General features: G+C 34.1%; 1 long non-coding RNA gene across 3 annotated transcripts in view; it reads left to right on the forward strand.

Annotated features, from left to right (window-relative positions):
- The window catches only part of LOC122142339, a 30,945-nt gene extending 5,312 nt beyond the window's left edge, over positions 1-25,633 (forward strand). For 2 of the 3 annotated variants that reach the window (XR_006158545.1, XR_006158547.1), the window contains exons 4-6: positions 15,645-15,734; positions 22,926-23,042; positions 24,441-25,633. This is a non-coding gene — a long non-coding RNA (uncharacterized LOC122142339). Of the gene's footprint in view, positions 1-15,644; positions 15,735-22,925; positions 23,078-24,440 lie in introns of all 3 variants that reach the window. The other variant, XR_006158546.1, reaches the window with a different exon arrangement.
- Positions 25,634-26,487: the final 854 nt, after the last annotated feature.

Consider the following 26,487-nt stretch of genomic DNA (forward strand, 5'->3'; position numbering starts at 1 on the left):
TATCACAGAATGCTCTTCTGTATCATCCGCACCACAAGGATGTGCTGTTTCTACGTGTATTTAGCTTTGAATTGAAAGAAAACAGCACATCCTTGAGGCGCGGATGACACAGAAGAGCATACGCAGCATACGTTAATATGAAGAGACACAGAGGAGACCGCTGACAAAGGAATTATTGAATAAAGTTGTTATTTTTGTTTTCTTCAGTTACAAAAAGTGTCCCCGTTGCTTCATATAACCCAGATTGCACGTCTGATGGCAGATGGAGTATTCTGACGACGACTTTCATACCTTTTATGGACCTTGACACTGTTATTTACTTGGCAGTCTATGGGACAGTCTCAAGCCTCCAGGTTTTCATCCAAAATATCTTAAATTGTGTTCCGAAGACGAACGAAGCTTTTACGGGTTTGGAACGACATGGGGGTAAGTGATTAATGACAAAATTTTCATTTTGGGGTGGAGTATCCCTTTAAGGCTTTTTAACAAGGAGAGGCTGAAGAACATTGAAACTTAGGTTTTCTTGAATTACTCTTTGTTCTTGGCCGTGTGCTCGGCCCCCTGTAAACGCACAGCTCTCGTCTGTAAAGCATTGGTGAGCTGTGTGTGACACATCACGCCGTCTGCTGTGCCAAGACTTACTGGCAGGAAACAGAGCATGATGACACTATGACATTAAAAAAAAAAATTTAGCGTGCTACACAGACACTCTACAAATACACTGAACAACTTCACATAACAAAGACACAACTCAAATATATCACTACACATTTTTAAACATTTAACATTTATTTATTTTATTTTGTGCAATTTAAGGTTATTATGCTTAAATAAATTTAATTAGATTTAATTTGATGTACTAAAATAACTAAAACTAATATAACTATTATAGAAATTAAGAAAAACCATATAGCCGTAAAAAAAAAAAAAAACTAAAAACTAATATTTTTAATTTTCATTTAATTTCATTTGATGTATAAAAAGAACTAAAACTAATAAAACTTAGACTTATATATAACTATAATATCAATTAACATTAAACGCATTTTAACTGACAAAAATGACAAAAACACAATAAAACTAAAATGAAAACAAATTAAAAATATTAATGAAAGCTATAAAGCAGTATCAGTGATACTAAAATAGCATAGTATAAAACTAAAAAGTTAATAAATATAAAGTTATATATTTCTAAGTTAATATTTTAATTTACTATGTATTACTATACTTTTATATTTTAGAAGTAGTATTGCTTTTTATGTAAAAATATTTAAAAATAAAATTATTTTAAATATTTGTATATTTTATGTATCATTTTATGAGAGTCTATCTTATTATTGGTGCTCAGTTATTACCCCTATATTACCATAAACAAACTAAACATAAAAATAACTCCTAAAATTACAGGAATAAATTACATTTTAAAATATTTTTATTTCTTTTAAATTCTATTATTATTATTATTATTATTTTTTTTTTAACTGCTTTATTTTTGAAGTTGTAATATATATATATATATATATATATATATATATATATATATATATATATATATACAACATTTTAATTTATTTTAATTGTTTTATTTTTTGAAGTTGTATCATTTGTTTATGAGAATATCTATTTTGACTAAGCCAAATTAATACTTGCACAATATATATTTACAAAATAAGAATATAATTTTCATGTCAGTTTTTTCCATCTCGGTTCCTCTGCAGCACTGAGGGAGGTCTGGAAGGTGAATGTCCGTCTCTTGCTGTGTTTTCACGGTCGTCTCGACCTTGGCCTGTGGTCCTCTTTCTATGCTCCTTCAAACACAGCTTGCAGCCGTTTTAATAAGATCTTTCCTGAACAGAATAAGATCTATAGGGCTTTCTGTGGAGGTCTGTAGCTGCATATACACTGGCTGTAAAGATGTACTCCCACAAATTAGTGCTGTAATTAATGGCTGGAATTGATGGCTGCCCAGGGAGTATTTTGTGTGAAATCTGTGCCGTGGACTGATTGTGTGTGGCTTTGCCTTTAGCGCATTCGGCTTTAAACTGATGATGGATGGATGGATTTGGCTTTTATTGTGAACATGTGTGAGAGAGATTTGGGGGTCAATCTGCAGCCATTTTAGCTCATTTATTACATTAGAAAAATTCATGTACAAGAAAATAAACTCAAGTATCATCATTAAAAAAAAAAAACTTAACAAAAAATATGTACTAGAAATATTATATAGAATTGTATGCATACCAGTGTTATTATAGTTAACTAAAACCATGAAAATAATTTTGTTACTTACAATAATTATCAACTGAAATTAAATAAAATTTTGCCAAAGCAACATTTTTTCATTTTTATTGTAACATTTTTTCATAAAATATTTTTTATTTATAATGAAACTAAGTTTCTTCTTTCTTATGCACCTCTGCTGATTTTCAGAAAGAAAGCAAATGTGCCTGATATTGAAAATGGCAAATCAATTTGTGAAATTAAAATTTGACATTCAGGATTTATTTATCCTCAGATTTAAACTAATGAACACTCATTCTACATCAGTGTAATTAGTTGCAATGATGTTTCTCTAGTACAAAAATAACAAAATCTTCACTTGCTTATGCAAATATGGCACATTATGCATGCACGTATTGGGACAATTATGAATATTGATTTTCCTTCCTCTTTCACACGGGGAAATTACTAAGATCTGCTCCATGCAGTGTGTCTAATATAACTGCTTTTAGATTAAAGACTCAAAGTCCCAAAAGATGGTATGATAATTTGACCAATACTTTTTTTTCATAGTTTGTTAATTATGTTAATTTACATCTACTATGTGTATGATATTACTTTTCGACTGGGCTTTTCATCACAAATCTCAGAGGGAATCATGATTTCCGACAGCATACATCTGACCTCTGATCAAACACCAAGTTCATATTTCAGATCATATTTCATCAGTAAATTTATGGAATAGGTTTGCATGTATGCATGATTGGAGTCAAAGGAAAGTTCTCCGCCATCTTTTGTTTCTTCTCAAGGAAAGGCAGAGAGGAAGATGGAAATAGTGAACCATAGTAACCTGATTTCTGTAGGGATCCAGAAGCATGTTTGCAGTATTTGGAGTATGCTCACTAATTACGTTTTGCCCCGTCTGCACCAGAGCCTTACAAAGAGAGGCTGTTTTATTGTGCTGAAAAAATACCTGGTTGTATAATGATCCGAAATGAGCTTTTCCAACATTTCTTCTTGGATTTTAAGGAGATTAGACTTAGATTAAAAAATGTCCTGGCTCTTCCAAGCTTTATAACGGCAGTGAATGGCTGTTATTTTTCAACAGTCCAAAAGAAGTCCAATAAAGCGCATCCATCCATAATAAAAAGTGCCTCATGTGGCTCGGGGGATGAATATACAGTAGGCCTCCTGTAGCAAATCGATGCATTTTTGTAAGAAAAATATCCATATATCAAATTAAACAGTAATCTCTAACTTCCACTAACCGTCGTACACGCGTTCACGAGAGAGTGGTGTTCCAGAGGAGGCCTCAGGATGTAATTTTCATTTTTGGGTGAACTATCCCTTTAAGACTTTTTTTTTATTTTGCATTCTATAAATAGTCATTCTATAAATAGTCAGGTTTTGAATAGCAATAGGGTGAGGAATTGATTTGACTGGACTGTCCCTTCAAATGAACTTTATTGTGAGATTTTTACTGCATTTATTTTTATTTGGTTTATTTGTGATCCATGTATTGTATTGTAGCCTTTCATGCACTTTTTTTTTGAAAGGCCAGCAAGACTATAGGTAAATGAATTATTCTCAGTATTTCGTTTTTGAGAATTTCATTTACACCGCAGGCAATACAGACTAAACATATGACTGCTATATGATTGATTTGGCACAATATTGTGGACTCTGTTTTGGCCATCTGGGATGGTCAGAATTAAATCCTGGCATCGGTCTGCCGGGAGTTTATTGTCAGTGTTTGAAGAAGACCTAATTTCTCAGTGATATAAGGCTGTGTGAGTCTTATCTCTGTGGGATTTCAACATCCGCCATAAAGCTGTAATTTTGTGTAGTTCAGAAAGCTAGTGTTGTGGAAGGGGCTTATCGTCTTCAGGCAGACTTCAGACAAAGGTTAGACGGCAGAAACAATTGATTTAAACCATAAAGTTCTGTGTAAATAATTCTAATCTGATGAATTTCCCATGGACTTTACATAAACAGAACAGACTAAAGATAAAGTTCATCAACAATAAATGAATTCACCCCAAAATTGTCAACATTTACTCATGTTGTCCCTAATCTGAACATCTTTTTGTGGATCACAATAGAAGAAATTTTGAAAAATGTTCATGCTTCTCTTTTTCCATACTGCAAAAGTATATGGTTAAGTCATGGTTCTTGTCTTTTGATTAAAATATTTTTTTTATTTAGTTAATATCTTGTGATGTTACACTATCACCCAAAAATTAACATTATAATTAAGTTAAGAAATAATTAAGATGTTTTTAAAAATGTATAAAGAATTTTAAATCACTAAGACTGCATTCATTTGATTAAAAAAAATACCATTTTAAATATCACAATTTAAAAGAAATATTTATTTTTGTCAATATATTTTAAAATGTAATTTATTCCTGTAATGGCAAAGCTTTTTTAATGTATTTTTTTATTTTATTTTTTTGGTAAGCATTCAAATGTTTAGGGTAAGTAAGGTAATATGGGGTAATATTAAGTAGCAACTGATTTCACAGTTTATAATAATTAATAATTGAGCACCAATATTAATTGATAATAATTAAGTAGCAAATCAGCATGTTAGAATGATTTCTGAAGGATCATGTGACACCGAAGACTGAAAATTCAGCATTGCATAGCAGGAATAAATTACATTTTAAAATATATTCAAATAGAAAACAGTTATTTTCAATTGTAATAATATTTTTCATTAGTAATATTTTTGATCAAATAAATGCAGCACTGCTGAGCATAAGAGACTTTAACATTAAAAAATATTAAAAAACCTTAACCATCCATTAGTATTTATTTATTTATTTTTTCTTGGTCAATTTTATTCAAACTGAAATGGCATCTAATTTTAGTCTGCAAAAACAAAACTCACACATTAACAAAATCATATGGCTTCAGAAAACTAGAAATGTAGCACATAGGTCATCTTTCCATTCTGAATGGCTTTGGTGATTGTACATTGCTGTGATAGAAACAACACATCTTCAGTTTTCTCCAGCTGACCATGAGAAGACCCAGACAGCTGTTTTCAGACATGAAACCAATGCTTTGAAGCCAGAGAACAGTCGGTGTAATGTTTGTGAACGTCATCGTGATACAAATGACCCGACAGCCCGATGCGTTTCATCTGAGAGTCCCACAGAGAGAGAGAAACCCGCCGTCCCCTCAGCCCCCTGCGGAGATCAATGACGCAGCCCTCCATTACACCCCTCTCTGAGAAAACAAAGATCTGATACTGATGCTGCGAATGGCTGGTTGAGTGAGTTGTAAATGAACTAAGGGCAAATGGTCATAATTTGTCACTGTTGATTTTACATGCAGCGTTTGTGTCTCCATACTGCGGTGAGACCAAATAGATCCAAAAGACCAAGGTATTGATATGGTATAACTGGTCTAAAAAGCAGGATAATCATAATTAGGCAATATTTTATTTTTAAGATAAGTAAGTATATTCAAATATATTAACAGTATGAGCTGACTACCACTTCTGGAAGTAAAGCCATTGTAAAGCATGGTAGTGTGTAAATTGAGTAATTTCTGACTATTTTTGTCAGACATAAGGAAAACTGCATGGTGTTATTCCTTCCCTTTCCCTCACTGAGATCACGCAGAGAAATGCCTGGCAACAAATCCGACATGCGGCTCTGGCCAGACCACATAAACACACTACAGCAGTTAAAGCTGGTTTTGGGAGCCGCTTCAAATGAGCCCACAACTTTTCAGAAATTAGTCACGTCTGATTGCCGGTTTAGACAATACAAAACTACAAAATGGTGTAATTTTATTTTATTTTATTTTATTTTATTTTATTTTATTACTTCAAAAATGTGTAACAAATAATCCAACTGAAGACAAGAAAACACTAAACTTTTTTATGATTTTTTTATATATAGGAACAAGTGCCTTTATATTTATACATGTCATTATTTGTATTTCTTTGAGCTCACTTTGTAAGTTTTCTGTTTTGTGGTGTTTTTTGTTGCATTGTTTTTGTTGTTTTTTTATTAATTTTTTTGTCTTGTAATGTTTTGTTGTGTTGGGTTTTGTTGTGTTTTTTTGTCTTTTGATGTTTTGTTCTGTTGTTTTTTTTTGTTCATTTGTTGTGGTGTTTTTTGTGTTTTGTTTTTCTTTTTTCTTTTTGCTTTGAGGTGTTTTTGTTATTTTGTTGTGTTTTGTGGCTTTTTTGTTGTTTTGTATTGTGTTTGTGATTTGTTGTTGTCTGGTGTTTTTTTGTGTATAATTGTGTTTTATGTTGTGTTGTTTTGTTTTATTTTATTTAGATTTTTGCTTTATGGTGTTTTTTATGTTGCTATTTTGTGCTATTTTTTGTTGTTTTGAGTTGTTATCTTTTGTAGTTTTTTTTCTTTGAGGTTTTTTTTGTTATGTTGCTTTGTTTCGTGTTTCTTTTTTTATTTTTTTGAGTGTGTGTGTGTAATGTTGATCCTTTTTTAGAAAATGACAGGAAATCATTGGTTTATTGTTGCAGAATAAAAGGAACTATAGGATCAGGAAGTGTTGCAAGCGAGACTTGAACCTGTGTCACCCACTTGAGGCCTGCAGCTCAGCCTGCTCCACATGTGCCCCAATTCTGTGCCTCAGCCCTAACAAAATGTTATGAATAACTGCTTAAGTCTGACTTCTCTCACTGCAGCCTCACTGATAAGAATTATAAATCCCTCACTGTCTGACGCAGCTGTTCTCACTCTTTAATTTTTCTCTTTATTTTTACAGAAAAGTCTTTCCACCAGAATTCATATTAAATTGTTTACTTGTGTAGTGGAAGATTTGCAGGCAGAGACTTTTTTCGTTGTGAGACGGTTTTTAGATTTTAGTCAGAGAGATTGCTGGTTCAATACCTAGATTGCAACAGTTCCTTTAAATATGGTGATCTCATTATTTCAGTGAAGACTGATACAGTCTCTGAGTCATCTCTATTACCAGATATGAGTCGTCTCAGAAAGCCCAGTGGACATGGGACAGATGTGCTCATCTGGTTTTATGAAGAACTTTATGTTCAGTGATACAGCTTGCACCCAAAGTATTATGTTCAGTGTCTCATTTATGAAACTGATAGCCAACTAATGACAGTATAACGTGTGGTTGCTACTGTCATTGTGTGTAAAATCAATGACGGGAAGCATGTTACACGAGTCGTCGGCTCTCCTTAGAGATATTTTATGGCATCCTGCTAATGAACATATATGAAGTTTGTTTTATTAAACTGCTGTAATAGAGTAATAAATGGATTATGTAACGTTATAAAGAATTAGCTATTTAAAGGGATCATTTAACCAATATTAATCATTCTGTTATTTACTCAGTTGCTCCAATTTCTCATTTCTGTGGAACAAAAAAGGAGATATTTCACAGCACGTCCAAGCAGCTCTTTTCCCCACAATAAAATAGGTTAGAAAAAAAAGTACTTTTATATATTTGTTATTCTCTAAACCCCCCCCCCATGCCATAGCTGTATTTTTTTTTTAATTATTATTTACTTTTATTTATTCATTTACTTGTATTTATTTATTTATTTACTTTATTCACATACAACAAGATAGGTTGGAAAAAAAAATACTTACTTAGACATTATTCTCTAAAAATCTACCCAATGCTATAGCTTTCCAATGCTATTTATTTATTTTTATTTGTTATTAATTTTTTTAATTTGTTTCATTTGTTCATTTATATTTAGTTATTCATTTATTGATTCATTTTTATTCATATACTGTAGTTAGGTTTATTTATCTATTATGTTAGGTTTATTTTTATCTATCTATCTATCTATCCATCCATCCATCCATCCATATCCATTCATATTAGTAATTTATTTATTCTTTTGAAAATCCATATGATATTGACTTAAATTTTGGTGTGTTCCTCACATTAGGCTTGGAATATTGCATATGTCATACTTTTTATGATTCTTTTGCCAAGCATTTTCATTAATGGAGGTATATCTGTTAATAAAATGACATTTATGAAACAAATTGGACTGGGATTAAAGGCAGGTCTTTCCACAGCACCTCCCCCTCTCACCGTACAGGGACTCTTCACCCTCACGTCACATGACCAGCCCTTCATTAGTAACACAACAGATTGTCATTTGCATGCGCAGGTCCCTGTGAGAGGAAGACACGTGGTGTGTGAGTGTTTCGGGGTTGAGGATGATGACCCTTTAATGCTGGATCCTGAACAGAGAGAAAGTCATTGGTAAAACACTCATATTGCTGTTAATTACTATGCGAGGTGTTGATTGCCTTTCAGCGTTTGAAGTGACTTCCTCTAATGGAGATGAGGTCACTTTTGTTGTTGTTTATGAGTGAATCCGAAGCGTCTCATATTTAAAGCTCCCCGTGGAGGGGGAAAATGCATAATTTTTAGAATTAATCATGAAGGTCGGTTAATCTCTGCTAAACAGTGATGATCCAATGAATTTGCTTGTTATAATACAAACAAGATCATTTCAGATATGAAAGACAGCTTAAATTGTTCAAAAATGATTGAAGCCGTCACTAAACCTGTTATCAGTCACAAACGTGCCTTCTCCTCTGTGACGAGATCTGCAGCTTTATTTCACCAACAGAGACTCCAGCACTTTAAACGCTCCCATCAGTTCCTTCTTGTTATGCTTTTCTCTGTTCATTTTGTTTGAGACTTTGATTTTATATAAAAACTGTTAAGAGAAATGTGTCCGAAAGCTGAAAAATGCTGCATTTGAAGGTATACTATAGTACACAGATATAGAAAGGCCACAACTCACATCTATAGTTTGAATAATGGCCTGTCCAATATAATATCGTCATTTGGTGGGCTGGTGATAATTTGTCCACAAATATACATTTTTAAAATGTGTATTTATTTATTTAAGCCCTCAGGCCATCCAAAGTGTAACAAGTTTGTTTGGAAAAATGTAGCACTACAACATTTGTTCACCAGTGGATCCTCTACAGTGAATGGGTGCCGTCAGAATGAGAGACTTGTGAAGTGAAAAGATCCATCTTTTGCTTCCAAGTAAAATATGAGTCCATAATCCAGCTTTCTCCAGTGAAAATGTCATTTTGCCTGAATCAGGAGAGAAATATGCACAGATCAGGCACTGTTTACAGATAAAATCAGCCCAAAACAGCTCTAAACAAATATGTCAGTGGATTTTGATGTGAAAGGATGACAGTTGATGGACTTTCTCACTGGAGGAAGCGTTATTATGAATTATGGACTCATATTTTAGCTGGAAGCAATGGTTTGAGTTAAAAAACATCTTAAAGATGGATTTGTTTCTTATAAACACAGCTTTTCACGTCACAAGATGTTAATTAATGGACTGGAGTGTTGTGGATTACTTGTGGATTATTGTGATGTTTTTATCAGATGTCTGGACTCTCATTCTGACGGCACCCATTCACTGCAGAGCATCCATTGGTGAGCAAGTGATGCAATGCTAAATTTCTCCAAATCTGTCCTAAAAAATAAACAAATTCATCTACATCTCTGATGGCCTGATGATAAGTAAATATTTAGCAAATTAAAAATTTGGGTGAACTACTCCTTTAAGGTGTAGTCAGTTCCAGTGTAACACTTGCTATAATCTTCCTGAAACACATTCCTCTAGTCTGACTTTAATGAATAGAGGAACGCAATAAAAGAAGCAAATCTCTTTCGAAAGCTTGAGGTGCAAATCCAAAAACCCTCCCTACAAGATATCTTCTCAATGGCATTTTGTGGCATTTGAAATTTTTCCAGTCGTTCACAGAGAGATTTACAAACGAGTGTCATTATATTTCAAAGCCGGAGCGCCGAGAGGAGCCTGATAAAGACAAGGCTTTTAAATCCTGCTGGGTGACTTCTTTCCTCTGGAGACGTGAGGCGCGGAGCTCCGTCTGCCTCGCTTTCCTTCAGTCAGTCTCCTTCTGCCGCTCCGAGCCTTCGGCTGTGTTTGTCAGGCTTTGTTCTGCTTTCATCATATCGAGTGTGTTCAGCGTGATCAGGCTTTGTTCTGCTTTTATCAACAACTGAAGGCCTCAGCGTCTTGTTCTTTCTTGTTTTAGGGTTTGCTTTGGTGCGCTTACATCTGTACATGCCTAAGTCTTCAACAAATCTGGCCATAAAGACCTTAGTTCCTACCAAAATATCAATGTTACAATGTTACTCTTCATATGACTGCAGACTAAACAGATTGTTGCTGAAATTAGAATACACTGATATAGGATCTTCTTAAAACTATGTAAGACACTTCTAGAATCTTTTGGTTTGCTTTGATTTTCTTGTTTTGAAGGCAGTAGTAGCTACTTTCCAAAAACTATTGGTAGTACCATGATCAGTGATGGTTCAGATTATAGTATTTTAATAGATACTGTTCAAATATATGTTCTTTTTAAGATTCATCTAAGAATACTGTGGGATTTCCATCATGGTAGAGTCTGAAACCATGGTATTACCATAGTATCATTTCCAAAACACTATGGTATTACCCTGGTACAAAGTCTAGAAAACCTATTGTATTTTTTGTTGGTTCTAATATCAAGATTTATTACAGTAACAGTAACTAGCAGAAACCATGATAAACCTTTGGATCTCTTTCTGGCTGGACATATACATATCATGTTAAACATTACTGTAAGACATGAATAAATCATTTATATAATAAATAACAAATTAGGCTTTGATATAATGATCTTTTAATATATTTTATTGTGTTTATAACCAAAAATAAATGGAATTATTAAATATTAAATCTATCACTTTATCACTGTCTAATGTATGCTGAATAATATACAATATTTTTATTTAAAAGAAAAAAAAATTGATTTTTTTTCTAAAATAGAAAGCAAGTATATCACCGCCTAATATATGCTAAAATAAGTTAATTTCTTATTTAGTTTTTTCTTTTTTATATTTTTATTATTGTTGTTATTCAGTGTCATACTGATCATTTGGGGGGAATTTGTGCAAATTTTAATAATAAAAAATATATATTATAAAATTATTTTATAAGATATATCACCGCATAATATATGTTCCTTTTAGTAAATGATCATTTATTATAATAACAGCAACAACAAAAGTAATATTAATATTATCATTTATTAAAATAAGCAGTGATGCAATGGCATATTTTAATTTTTTTTTTTTTTTTTACATATTATTATTTATTCCTTGTCATGCTAATAGTTATGGAGGAAATCATCTTTAATCAGGAAAAACTCTCACAGTGTCAGGAAAAAAAATCCTCAATGCTCATAAATGTAAGCTTGCATTTTCTTAATGCAAAATATGATTTCTTACTTTTTTACTCACTACCATAAATCCACCGTCACAGAGCCGCTGTGACTCCCAGATGTCATTACTCACTCATGTGGTACAGCAAAACAGATCTCGCTAGAACACAACATGAAGGGAACGATTAGGATTTAACAAATGGCATGTGTTATCTGCATGATTAATAACAACAGTGTGTGGAATAATTAAACAGTAAATGAAGTTAGTCTGCCAGCCTCACAGCCACTCGATCTAATAACTGATGCAGCATCATTGATGAGCGCTAATGGCCTGAATCATCACTCTTACGCATGCACCATGTCTGGTGTGTGAAACTTCTGCTGTCAGCTGCTGCATTACTGACAGCTTCTGCAGAATTACAGGCAGCAGGATATTGTTTAGAGAACAGAATCTTTATCATCTGAAAGTGAATCAGACGGTTATTTATCATGTTGACTAGTGTTTTTTTTTATAAAAGTGTTATGTGTTTTTCTTAGAAATTGCAATATTATAAAATATTGCATTGTTTACTTCAAAATGACCCCCTTTCGCTCCTCTTTTAAAATCAAAAATAAAACATTGTTTACTTCAAAATGACCCCCTTTCGCTCCTCTTTTCTCCTCATTCTCTTTGTTTTCCAGCTGTCCATTCATGCTTATATCATTTCTGCCTCGGCTTCTGAATTATTGACTAGTCTGGCGTCTCTGGAGATGAGGGAGCGTGGATAGCTTAGTCAATGTTGGGTTGTATTGAGAATGCAGACCCGTCCTTCATATCATTCACTTCAGTGGCAGTGTTTTCAGTCATATTTCTCGTTTTTTTTTTCCCATAGTTTTTAAGTTCTTGTTAGACATATAATTTTTTTTTTACTGTTTTTGAGATGTGTTTGTACATGTTTCTATCAATAGAAATATGACTTTTTAGGTGAAGAAGTAAATTAGAGCAACCAGGGCTAGTTATCACAAGGGTTATTTGTCAGTAACTATGGTTCAATTACACGATTGCTAATTGGACAATCAGCTGAGGTCCATTTACAGTAGGTCAGTATGTCAAATACCTATTTTTTTGGACCAAAATAGATTTTTTTTTTTATTTTGTATTTTTTATTGTGGACTTGTCTGTGAATAATTCTGCATTTATTTTTACACTAGAAATGTTTAAATTGGCATTTAATGACGTTTCAATTGTGACAACTTACCCCAAAATGTGTCATAATATTCTCTGCTATGTGTATTTAAAGAACTTCAGCTTTTAAGAACAATAATGGTGGAAATTGTTTTATGTAGCCAAGCCATTAAGGTATGTGTATGTACAGAAATTTACTTTAAAAAAAATCACTGAAGTATGCAACCAGAAGTATAACCAGGGTTATCATTAACTAAAACTAAAACCACAAAAAAATCATTGATTGAATGAATGTATGAATGAATGAATAAATAAGAAAACACACACTTATTTCGGCTAGTTGCCAAAACAGCCTTTTTCGATTTCATTTAGTTTAACTTTTAATGCTAAAATAACTAAAACCAAACAAACTAAGATAAAAACTAAAATAAAAACTATATATACACACACACACAGACATATAAAGAATAAAGAAGAAACAAATAAAAAAATTACAAAAACAAATTACAAAAGACAAATTACTAAAACAAGCAAAATTAAAATAAAAACAGAAAATCTAAAAATAAAATGTAATTCAAAATATTAACAAAATCTATAATAGTATATCAATTATACTAAGATAACAACTCCAACCCATCCTTATTAACTATGGATTTTTTTTTTATTATTAATATAGTGACTTTAAAGATTTCCAGTTCTTTTAGAAATGACATTGCAAGCTAAAAAAAGTCATTTGTTTTGGTACCATTTCAAACTTTATTCAGTTTAATTGCACCTCAAAAGGTGTGTCAAATACTACAGCCTTAATCCTTAATTGAGGTGAATCTTTTCCATCAACCATCTACAGAATATATTGTAACTTAAACGATTAATATAAGTGTCCGAATGTTAATATTAAAAAAGGAATAATTGACAATGGGCCAATGAATAATTAAAAATGATTTCATTCACCCAGGGTGACAGTGTGGCCAAAATGTAAAGTAGTGCATTAATTTTTCAATAATTCAACAGTCTAGAGTCAATTATTTGGTTTATACCATGTGTCTATAGGCTATACATCTTTTCATGTTTTTGCCCTTACCTAAAATGATCTGGTAGAACAGTTTCTTTTATTTGCTTTTTTACATATCTCGCTTAAAACAGCCCAACTCATCATTACTGGCTCTGAAAAATTGATCTCAACCAATCGGAGTCAAGAAATCATCAATTTTGTGAATTAAAAATATGCACAACTTTATACAATTCAAAAGTCCTCAGTGGTCACATGACCAATAAGCATAATGGTTTAAGCAGGCAGCCGTTCGTGACCCAAAAGCGAAGATTCAGCTGCAGAAATAACACACATCTGATTATTGCGTCTCATGGCGATTGCATTTTTTTTTCAGCATTGAAGGTTAACAACTTTGAATGGAGCTCTTGTTCGGTTGCGAACAGTGTCACAGTGCACTGTGCCTGCTTACTGATACTGTTGTGGCTTAGAGCGGTTTTCTTTGCCCTGCCTACGTTTTAGAAGCTTATTTCATAAGAAGATGAAAAATCGAGGCAGACCTGAAAAAACCTTGATTCCATCGAACTTCAGATTTGTGCTTGAAAACCACAGAATCTGAGGAAAACATGAGAGTGGTTTCATTATCTTGACTTTTTCTTGTCTTTTATTTCATTTGAAAGCGGCAGCCATCAGCCCAGTGCTGTGAACAATGTGAAACGCCTCAAGGTTGCAGTGCGATCCAGCGGTAAATTGACTTCCAGAGGAGTCGCGCACGGTTCCCGCTGTGAATAGCCATTTAACTACAGCTGCGTCTATTGTGAACTTATCTGTTGCTTAGGAACGCTATGATTGGATGGATCGGCTCTTGCTTAGCCAAGGTCTCCTTGTTATTCTTTGTACAAAGAAACCTTGGTTGAGGATAATTAGCGGTGGTTGATTTGTTCAAACCCCTAACCCTAAGTATTAAGCTTCAGAGTGTATCCCATCCCACACCGTTTGTCCTGAAAGTGGGCGTGGGTTACTTTTTTAAACATTTGCATTTGCTATTTTAATTTGGTGAGCAATAAATCAGGTGAAAAAAATGCAGAAAGAGGAACTTAAAGGGTTAGTTCACCCAAAAATGAAAATTACCCCATGGTTTACTCACCCTAAAGCCATCCTAGGTGTATATGACTTACTTCATTCAGACAAATCCAATCAGAGTTATATAAAAAATGTCCTGGCTCTTCCAAGCTTTATAATGGCAGTGAATGGGGGCCGAGATTTTTAAGGTCGAAAAAGTGCATCCGTCCATCATAAAAAGTGCTCTACATGGCCCCAGGGGATTAATAAAGGCCTTCTGAAGTGATTCAATGCATTTGTGTAAAAAAAAACAACAATCCGTATTAATCTGTTAATCTATAAACTGTTGTTTTTTTTTACAGCAAAGGAAAACCAGTCTCCTCTTGGCTTATATTGTAATCCTCCGACATTTTCCTTTACAAATCCTTGTTTTGTACTTCTGATTCGTGACTGCCATTCACTTGCCACTGGAGCTTATAGTACACTTACATCATCTGCTGGAACGCCATTCTCTCGTAAACACACGTCATCAGTTAGCGGAAACTAGAGATTACTGCTTCTAAAGTTTTAAATATGGATATTTTTCTTACACAAACACATCACTTCACTTCGGAAGGCCTTTATTAACCTCACAGAGCTGTGTGGAGCACTTTTTATGATGGATGGATGCACTTTATTGGACTTCAAAATCTCAACCCCCATTCACTACCATTATAAAGCTTGGAAGAGCCAGGACATTTTTTAATATAACTACTATTGTATTCGTCTGAAAGAAGAAAGTATACACTCAGGATGTCTTGAGGGTGAGTAAATCATGGGGTAATTTTCATTTTTTGGGTGAACTATCCCTTTAAGACATATTTAGAGACCAAATGTCATTGAGACCTAGCAACCAGCCACAACACCCTCTTGATGATCTTTCAAAGACAGTCAAGCCTTCACATCTTGCTACTGATTTTTTGTTTTGAACCAGAGTCTCCGCTGACTGCCCAGGGGCGGAGACACTAGGGTCATCAGTCCACCCTCTGAGTGACGGAGGCATCCCTCTGCCTTTTGTTATTGTGTAAGTAACAACATCCCATGATCACTGTACACCACACGAGTCGTACCTGTTACTCCAATGTTTTCCACACTGATGACAAGTGTCACACAGAATAAGCAATCTTTTATTTTTCATAATTATGTGTTTTGATAAGATAAAATACAGGCCATCTCAAAACGTGTTTGTGTTAAGTTAAAGCATCATTTGTAAGATCTGTCTACAGGTCAGCATCAGTGTAAGGTTTTCATGTTTCTCCTAATGAGTTTTGCTCTGTTGGAAATGCCATCTGCCTAACCGTATAAAGAATAATTAGCAAGCTGCTCATGAATAATTAAGCTCTTTGCATTAAAGTCTATTAGATTTCTGAACACAGTTGTTTTCATGTAACATGTAAAGGACTAAAAACTAAAATTGGAACTAGTGAAAAAGAACCATGGTGCTACTGTCTTGTTTTGTTTTGTACATAGTACAATGAAAAATACCATAGTTTTTTAAAATATAAATTATACCATGGTAATACCTTTTCTTGTTTTTTTTTTAATTAATTAATTTATTTTTTTTTATTTTTTTTTAGAAATAGTTTCATGAAATGAATACTGTACTTATTTGGACATTGTATCATGGTAATGCTTTCTTCTTTAATATGATACCATGGTAATAACAAAAATGTATTAATTAATTTATTTATAATGATACCATGATAATACTATTTTGTGGTTTGGACAAGTATTGCCATATTAATTTGACAAATGTATCATTGCAATACTGTCTATATATATATATATATATATATATATATATATATATATATATATATATATATATATATATATATATATATATATACCATAATACCATATCTTTTTAATGGTGCCATGAAAAATAGCTACAGTTGTCATGATAATACCATATTAATTTGGATATTGTAATCTGACATGTTTTTTTCTGCAACAGTACAATAATTATTTTAATTGACTTATTTTAATATTTTAGTTTATTATTTTTTAAGTTTTGTTTTAGTTTTGTTTAGTTTTGTTGTTTTGACATGAAACCATTCATTACAACATGGTAATACTATGTTTTTAATATAATACCATGGTAATACCACATTTTTTTATGGTGCCATGAAAAACAACTATTTGGACAATTGTCATGATAATACCACATTCATTTATTAATATTGTAATCTTGTAATCATGTTTTTTTTTTCTGCAACAATACCATGATTTTTATTTTTGTTTTGTTTTGTTTTGACATAAAACTATTCATTACAACATGGTAATGGTTATATTTTTAATATGATACCATGGTTATACTGTATTTTCAGATGGAACCATGAAAATGCTTTTTCCCCCATTATAATAAGTATTATTATAATACCATATTTAGTTGGGCATTGTATTAGGGTAATACTGTACCTATATTACCATATTTATAACAATACAGTACATTTTTCACATAAATGCCAATATTATGGGACATTATAATAGAATTAAAATCTATTGGATATACCATGGTAAGTGCCACATTTTTGTAAGGGGAAGGTAAATCTGACCTTGTTGACCTCTGAAGTAACCTGGATGAACTTCCTCACACCTGATTGGCTGATGAGCCCTCACACTCCCCGCCCCTTTGTGAATTATGTTTTGCCTCATCTCTTACACCAAACACAAACTCATGCTGATCCGTCTGAACCTCTGAAACACCGTCGTGTTGTCCAGTGCATGAATGATTATTTTTTGAACTGTCAGTTGGTGGTCATTTAGGTGTAATTGTTTTTGCTTTTTGAAGCATGTTGGCTGAGGTTGTGGTGAGATGAGCCTGACCTCCAGCTCTCCACGCACCTGGACTGATCTGTGTAATGGTGCTTTTAGCGTCTGGTGTGAGTGAAGCTTCGTGCCACGTTGGGCAATATCTGCACGGCAGGCTGGACACATGAATTCTTGAAAGAGATGCTGCAGCGTCTACATGTGTGTGAGCAAAGACACATGAATGATTCACAGTCAACTAGACGAGACCATCTTAACACGCATCGGACTCAGCGTGCAATTTCTGTGCGTGATGATTTTTTTAGGATGACGAATACGAAAAAAGGCAAGGACAGTGTGCAAGCACCTTATTTCTTGAACAATTCTTAAAAAAAAAAATTATTTCAAAATTCTTAAATAATTAAATGAAATACTCCAAACTTGAATGTTATTGTATACTTTAGGAAGAAGTAAAAATGTGATCACCATTTTAAGAAATTGTAGTTGGTATTGCTATTAAATATGGTATTGCTGTTTTGAATATGAGGATTTTATTTTCCCCTAAAAATGGAAGGAAAAACATAAAACCCATAAATATCATACTGTAAATCCATTTTTGTGTGCCAATTTTAGATCAAGGTGTAATGTATCTCCTTTTACTTATTTTTTTTTTTAATGAAATATCTTACAGATCTTTAATTAACTATCATCCTGTGATTATGTTATTTCATAAAGGATCTTAGGAGCTTTTCCAAACACTAGAGCACAGGATATCCACATTTTACAATTTTCTAATAGTTTTAACCAAAATTACATGCCATTACATGCAAAAATGTTTTTTTGAGTGCTGCGTTAAATGCCTCGAGTGCAGTCAATTTGCAACGAGAGGTTGAATTGTAAATCCATCTCGCTGTTGTTCTCCATTTGAGGAGCTGGAGGCTTAGAGAGAGCGAGACACTGTGCTAATGTTTCTCTATATTTTGATCTGATGCCCAAATAATGAGACGCTTATGAATAATAAATCCAGATCGTTCCGTCTGACCCTGCGGGGGAAATCGGTGGGCTGCGATCGGAGAGGTGGGAAGGGTTATCTATGTAAATTTACTTGGGGATCGACTTCATCGCTAATTATAAAACTGATAATAAGCACGACTGACTTGATTGAGAAGACGCCAATCAATAGTCGATTGGATCAATTCTCTAACTACACCAGCTGGATGACACTACTAGCCTTTTATCAGTGGAAACTGACACGCAGAGGGTCAAAAACACGAGCAAAGATGGCCGTCATCAGAGAGGGCAACTTCAGAGGAAGAGCTTCACTTCAAATAGATTGGAAGGGGGCTTTTTCAAGGCACTTTGCCATTAATTTTTCATCTGCATCTGGCTTTGAGGCAGATGGGGGAAGGGGAAGGCCAGTCGCGGGGCAAATCGAAAGCTTCTACACAAACCTGGGCCCTCGGAGCCAAAAGACAGAGAAAACAAGAGGGGGAGGGAGCTGACGGAAGGAAAGAAAACAAGACTATTATTTACAGAAGAGGAACAAAGAGCGGTTTATACTCCAGCCTTGTTTGGATGCTCCCGGTCTCTTCTCTTTAAGTAAACCGGGGCAGAGCAGGAGCTGTGATCTCTGGGACAGTGACAGCAAACCAAGAGGAGGATCCTGCTATTCTTGTCCTGTAGAGAGAAGGAAAGTGACTGCCAGATGCTCTCAGTGAGATCCTGTAAAAAGATAACAAGCCTGGCATCATTTTCTTACCCTAATGTTGTCGAACCTGTATGACTTTCTAATATTAACACCACTAGAAATCTTCCTGTCTGCTGTAGCTCATTTGCACTTGTCTAATTCATGTATTTTTTATACATTTATGTATTTATTGTGATATTTATATATGGTATAAAATCACATTTATCTGTATCATATTAATTTGCTTAAGCTTTTCATTAACCTTGGCAGATTTAGCTCATATAAATTAATCTTATTAATTGAAACCTTAAATATAATATCTTTATTGCAAGAGAAACAGCACTTAATTAACCTACACTGATGAATAAAACCGAAGGAAACATTTATTTACACCCAATTCTTATTGTAGTTATTTATTTGAATTTGTAGTATTTTTTATGTTTATTGATTATTTCCTGTTCACTATAAAAAAATGCTTCTGTGTTAAGTTCTAATGATGGTTATTTAAAAAATGCAAGAAATGTGGAGGAGTTGCAGACAGTAGAAGCGAGATTCTCTGAACTATGACACTGATATGTGATTATAAGACGTTACTCAGCCGACTGATTCAGAGACTATCACACCGTCTCTATTTCCATGATGCATCTCTGAATTCACACTAGGGAGGACACAATAGGATATGACCAGAACTGACCTTTTTACGTCTGACGGATTCTGCCCTTCTGAATAATCTCTTGCTCATAGTTCTCATTAACACTACCAAATATCTGATGAAATGCTAGAATTCACCTCCAGAAAAAGCATTTTAGCATGATAAAGGAGCAAAAAGGCCTGCGTTCGACCTCGAATGCTGCAGACAAAGGCACTGAATGTAGCTATTTCTGAGCTGGAGTCAATATTCATAAATAATTTATGACCAATGAGAATTCAGCGTCGCATTAGTTTTCTTGAACCTTGCATCAACCTCGTCTCATTTAGCTATATTAAGTACAAAACTCATTTAAAGTAACCATTGTCTATAACCTGGGTCGCAGACTGCAAAAGTTACGTTTTGCTCTACTTTCATTCATACTTGCATTATAGCCGCGATTCGGATATAATGGTGCTCTCTCCTGTTTCTCATGCTAAATTTGGGCTAAATCTAAGAGTCTGAGATCCCACAGTGGGACTTCTTCAGACTGGCTGCACTTTTAATGAGAGATTTCCCAGTCCCGCCGAATCCTCCAGGCGCTGCTTTCGATCTGACGCTAATGTGCCCTGACTGCTGCGGGCTTGTTAATACAACCAGCATTACCGGGAAGGAGCAGAGGAAGAATAAGAAATTAAACACTTATTAAAACGCGGCGCTTGATGTGAAGCTGCTTTTATTGCTGGTGATTTATTATTGCTCCCATATGAACTACGGCTTAAGTAGTTTTTACGAGACCTGACTTCGTAATTATTGTTGTAAGCTAAATAACAATTGTGCAACACCACATTTCGGAAGCGTATTTGTTTTCTGGTTCACAAAGTTGCTCAGTAACTTTTGCTTTTCTTTCTGATATGCACAGTAATTGCTGTGGTTTCTCATTTTTGATTTGATTCATCCTCCTGAGAGACTTTTAATGAGTAGTTATTCAGAATCTTCCTAGCCTAGCGAACTGGAGCATGAAAATTGCTGTTTAATGAGCGCTTTTGACTGTTTATTGACTTATTTTAAAATCATTACGCATGATGCATATGATCACAATGTTCTAATGAAGTCATTTTGTGCCGCAGAGTCCCTAAAGTGAATGTTTTTAGTGCATTAAAATGTCTGTTTTGGGTGTCATAGCCATGCTTTAGCAGTTAGCACACATGCTAGTTTGAAAACAGAAAAGTGCCTTTTCCAGCCCTCTCACTGTTTTCTCTTCATTTGTGTATCATTAAAAGTTACAAAAATACATATCTACATTTTTACATGGTTTCTAAAAAAATGTGAGTTTTTGCCTGAGATAAACTGCTTTAGCCAGGATGCTATGATTTTGTGAGTGTTTGCTAAGTATTGGTAGCTGGTGTTCTTTTTGGGTGAACTGTTACTTTACATATGAGAAATAGTTATAACAATGCAAGTCCTACTAAAATGTCTCTTTGGAAATAAAACTTTTTATTGGCACTATTGTTTTTCTATTTCAGACTTAAAAATGCAAATCTAAAAGTGGGCTCTAAGAGGCAGATAATTCAGACGTTATAAGTGAACCTGCTCAACTGAAATGCAAAGTCCTCTTTGGTGTATGTGTGGGTGATTCAAGTGGTATGTGCACAGCGTATAGTGGATTAGCTAGAGTCACTTAATGGCACCTGGATGACCTGTGCTAAAGCCTTTAAATTCTGCAGCAGAATATGAGACTCTTTATACCTATGTTTTAAATGAAGGTATGCATGATTAAAAGATGAAAAAGAGCATTTCAGCAGTTGCTATCACTCTGCAAGATGCACTTTTTTGCACACTGAAACATAACATTGTTGAGAAGACAATCCCAGAATGCACTGTGTTTGAAAAAAACTTCCAAGATGGTTGAAATGCTGATTATAGATATAAATATAGCTGCAAGCAGCAGTTAAGGGGCGAAGCACATCAGAGGTAAAATAAAAAGCTAAGGAACTGTCTTTAATCACAGTAAAGACCAGCGTTCTCCAACCTTGTTCCTGGAGATACCTTCCTGCAGACTTAAAGGGTTAGTTCACCCAAAAATGAAAATTAGCCTGTGTTTTAGTCACCCTCAAGGCATCCGAGGTGTATATGACTTTCTTCTTTCATAAAGTGCGCGCATTCATAATCACACCGCTCCGGGGGCTGAATAAAGGCCTTCTGTAGCGAATCCATGCATTTTCGTAAGAAAAAAATCCATATTTCAAATGTAATAAACACTTTTCTCTTACTTCCGGTATCTGTCATACGTGGAAGCCATTTCGGCGGATGACGAAGCACGTATGTGCAGCGCACGTGCATCTGAAATGTATGCTAGTCTCAAGTTTTTTTTATAGGAGCAAAGGAAGCAAAGTTTCCTGAAGAAGTTATGAGCAGAAATGTCTTTTTCTATATAATTTTGACCAGTAGGTGGTGCTGGTCATGCTTGTAACACATACCATGTTTAGTCAGAATCTGCTAAAGCGTTCAAAGATACTGTATAGCCTCGTGCATTTGTGCATGAATTTCATCAAATTCATTAACACACTTTACAAAAACGTTTTGGCTTATCAAAAAGCTTTTGATATCTTTATGACAGAATGCTCTGAAGATGATCCAAGCATATTTTTGTGAAAATCGGACAAACTGTCTAGGACAAATTCAAAAAGTTGATTTTTCACAAAATTCAAAAATGTGAAAAATCTTGACACATACAAATTAAAATTTTTGTATGCATTCGTCTCGAATCAGAGGAAAAAATAATAATAATAATTTGCTTCTAGACCTTCCGGTTCAAAGGTTAAGAGATTTTTTGGTATATTAGCAGAAATATGAAATTTGACCTGTTGGTGGTGCTACAGAGTTTGAGATGGAGACTGTTGGGACTGTCCTTTATCCATGTGCCAAATTTCATAACTTTCCCGCAAGCAGTTATACGGGCTGCCATAGACTCCCAGAGCCGAAGAAGAAAACTAACGGATAAAGCAGAGTTTAACTAAAAACTATTCATATTTTCTGCATCATTTATGTATTTTTATGCCCTTTTGTGTATAATTTTGTTAGCTTAGCAACATGCTAACAGGATGCTGACTTAGACTCTTTTCTCCCTTTTCTTCTTCTGGTCTCAGAGATGTGCCCTGCATTAAGTCCAACTGATCAGGCAGAAATCAGGCTCGTTAAATCTCCCAGCTGTCTCTGCGATGGGCCGTTTCTAATCCCAGCCTCTGCACGCTGCTCACACATCGGTGTGTACACGTCTAGATTGGACGTTTCATTGAAGGTCTCTGCAGTGCTTGTCAGATGAACCACATGTGTATGCTCATGATATCTGGTTTGAGAAATTAGGATGGGTTTGTCACACAGTTTATTTATATATTTGTTTCCTCTAACTTTTCAGAGGAGTTTATTGAAGGAGTTTATTTCTTTAATAAACAGCTCCAAGGTTTCAGAGGAAGGATTTGTGTGATTAGCGAGCATTAGCTGCACATATTTAGCTTTCTGCGTGTTTTGTAACAGGCGTATTGTTGTTTTTGTGGCCATGGCAAGCTGTAAAGGGCAAAGGGTTGCTTATAAAACTTTCTGCCTGCCAAATCTTAGTGTATAATCCCAAAAGAGGATTGAGACGGCTAATTGTGTAATAGCAAACTTAAAATACACTGAAATATGTATTCAAATATGATGGTCAAAATGCATTAACATCTAATCTCTTACACAAACATGTAGGTGCAGAATGAGGTTAGTTGACGCTTTTTTAGGCATTTCTCCTCAAAAATCTGGAGCATTTTACCAATTCAAACGACTGTAGATAAACTCCAAGGATTAAAAGTTTTAAAGGGCAACTAAAGACATATCCTTTTAAATAATTTTTTTAATCATTATTTCATTCATTTATAAAACATTTTAAGGTTCTGTTTTTTTTTTCCTATTTCCTTTTTTGTTACATTTATTGATAGAATATAATATCACAGGTAGAAAAAGTGTAATGGAACTTAACACAATCTCCCTTGAGCTTGATAGCTTAATAATAATAATAATAATAATAATAATATCATCATCATCATTATCAATTATTAAAAATTATATAACTATATAATTATATAATTTATACATTCTGTATACAGTACATTTTTATATTTTATTATAATATTTACAAATATACATATTTTATATAATATCTATATAGAATATTATTGTGTAATTATATATAATTAATTTTTAAATCTTTATAATAATTATAATTGATATTATTGTTATTTATGTTTATTATTGTTATTATTATTATACAATTGATTACATAATAATAATTATTATTATTAATATTATTATTGTTTATAATTATTGTTATTATAGTTGTTTTTGTTATTATTAGACAATTGATTACCTAATTATTATTATTTATAATTATTGTTATTGTTAATATTACTTTTTGCACAGTTGATTACTTTATTACTATTATTGTTATTATTATTATTACAATATAATGAATTACCTCCTCCTCCTCCTCCTCCTTCTTCTTCTTCTTCTTATTATATTAGAAGAAGTATTTGAAGTTGTAGACTGAATATATGTGAAGAGGTGAATATTATGTTATAGTTTGAATTATAAATTATGGGTGAATATATTCTCTATATTTCTGCCCATAGTGCGAGTGCAGTAGACGGGGCCCGTGACAGGAGGAGCCACGCTGTGACCTGCTGCCCACCGCCACTTACACACAACCCCTCACAGAAGGAGAAACTCTCCATTGAGCTCCAGGACAGCAGACCCACGGGAGCCGGCGCTTGGCTAACACCAGCAAATAGGATGAAATTATTGTGTAATGACGTGTGGGCTTTGGTGCAGTCTGCATATTACACCACAGGACCAAAGGCCAGATTGAGAGAAACAGTAAGTTTGCAGAGAAGCGGCCTGCAGTAACCCTGTTCTGTGCTCTTTTGGCAGAAAAGCCGTTTTAGAAAAATTGGGGTTTAGGAAATAATGTGCCTTTGAAGTAGGAGGCACATACATATGTATCAGAGTTTAAGCAGACTTGTTAAAAAAAAAAATGGAAGAAATATATATAATGTGACCCTTAAGTCTTTAAAGAGCAAGGTTAAGGACAAGGACAGCAACAATTGCATTTATTAATGCATTTTTGTTTTTTAGTGTCTTTCCACATAAAGTAAAACAAAAAATACAGTGGCTATTTCAGAACCATTTTTGCGCTTGACTAGACGTTACTGAACACTAATAGACAAGTGTTTTGTCTTTCTGCTATGCACTGAGAAAGAAAAAAGGAAAGAATGACAGAAAAATCTATCGGTGTGAAATTGCTTTGCCTGCTCTGGGAGGCTGCGTTTTGAAAGGGCCCGTGTGTTGATGATAATTGCAGAGTGTGGGCCTGATTATTCCAGCCACATGCTTTCTGTTAACTGACAGAATAATTACACACTGGGCTTAATGGCTCTCCCGAAGAGAAAGAGTGAGAGAGGACTGAATGATTGCTCTGGATGCGTGAGGAATTCTGATCGCGTCCGACGAGTGAGTCGCTGAGGAATCCCAAACATCTCTAATGCTTGTGAGTGCAGTCTCTTATGGGTTGTGTGTACAACCTCCCCAGATAAAGGAGGAAACTTATTGGCTGGTTATGAAGTCAGGTACTGGTGAGCATATATAAGATGTAAGACGTTGATGTGGAGTCTGGAGTCAGGATCCTGGATGTCACTGAGGATGTAAGAAATACGTGGAGAAGATGACATGGATTTTCTTGGCAGAGGAAGGCTAAAACCAGGGAATGACTTGGAATCAGGGCGTCTTTGTTTTTGTTTTTTTCTGAATTAAAATTAGCTTTAATATTTCTGGGGGCATGTAGTCAAAAATATCAGGGTGGTATAACCTGTACTTTGCAACAAGTACTTTATAATTTTATTATTATTATTTCGTATTTTTTCATTTCTCAGTTTATATCTCACAATTCTGAGAAACAAAGTCAGAATAGTGAGACGTAAACTCACAAATGCAAGAAAAAAGTCAGAATTGTGAGATAAAATGTCACAATTACCTTTTTTTTATTCAATGGAAGAAACAGGTTTCCATATGAAGCAGTTTTGTTACAGTTTAATAAATTATGGAGTGTTTAATTTTCCTTAAATAAAAATATAGTCTGACCAACAAAATCAAATGGTGCAACTGACTGTGTTATATAGTGTGACCAACTAAGCAAAAAGCTGAAATCAACAACATGATATATGGTGTGAACAAATTTGTCATGTGGTGCAACTAACAAAGTGATATCATGCAACCAACGTGTCATTTGGTGCGACCAACTATGTCAACAAAATCAAATGGTCAGATTAAATATGTCAAGTGGTACAACCAACTTTCTGAAACAGTCAAGGGAAAGAAACAAGGAAAATGGGCAAGTTTAGACAGGACCAGAGCTGTCCGTGGAGCCAAGAGCTTTAAATGGCAGTGCTACAAAAACAAGAGTTTACTTTCAGTTCAGAGAACATGTCGAGGAAAGCCAGTTTGACACATTGTAAAAAACACAGAGCTGAAAGCAGCTACTAATGGTGAAGCCCCTCCTGTAGCAGCCATATGTTCTCTTCTGTTTAATGGCTGGGAAACCTTAAAACAGCTACATACTGTCAACACAAGATTACTGTCACAACCATTTACATATTTGTTTGGCAATTTGAGTGCGACACAATG

Source organism: Cyprinus carpio, chromosome B25 (assembly GCF_018340385.1).
Source record: "Cyprinus carpio isolate SPL01 chromosome B25, ASM1834038v1, whole genome shotgun sequence".
Lineage (NCBI taxonomy): Eukaryota > Metazoa > Chordata > Actinopteri > Cypriniformes > Cyprinidae > Cyprinus > Cyprinus carpio.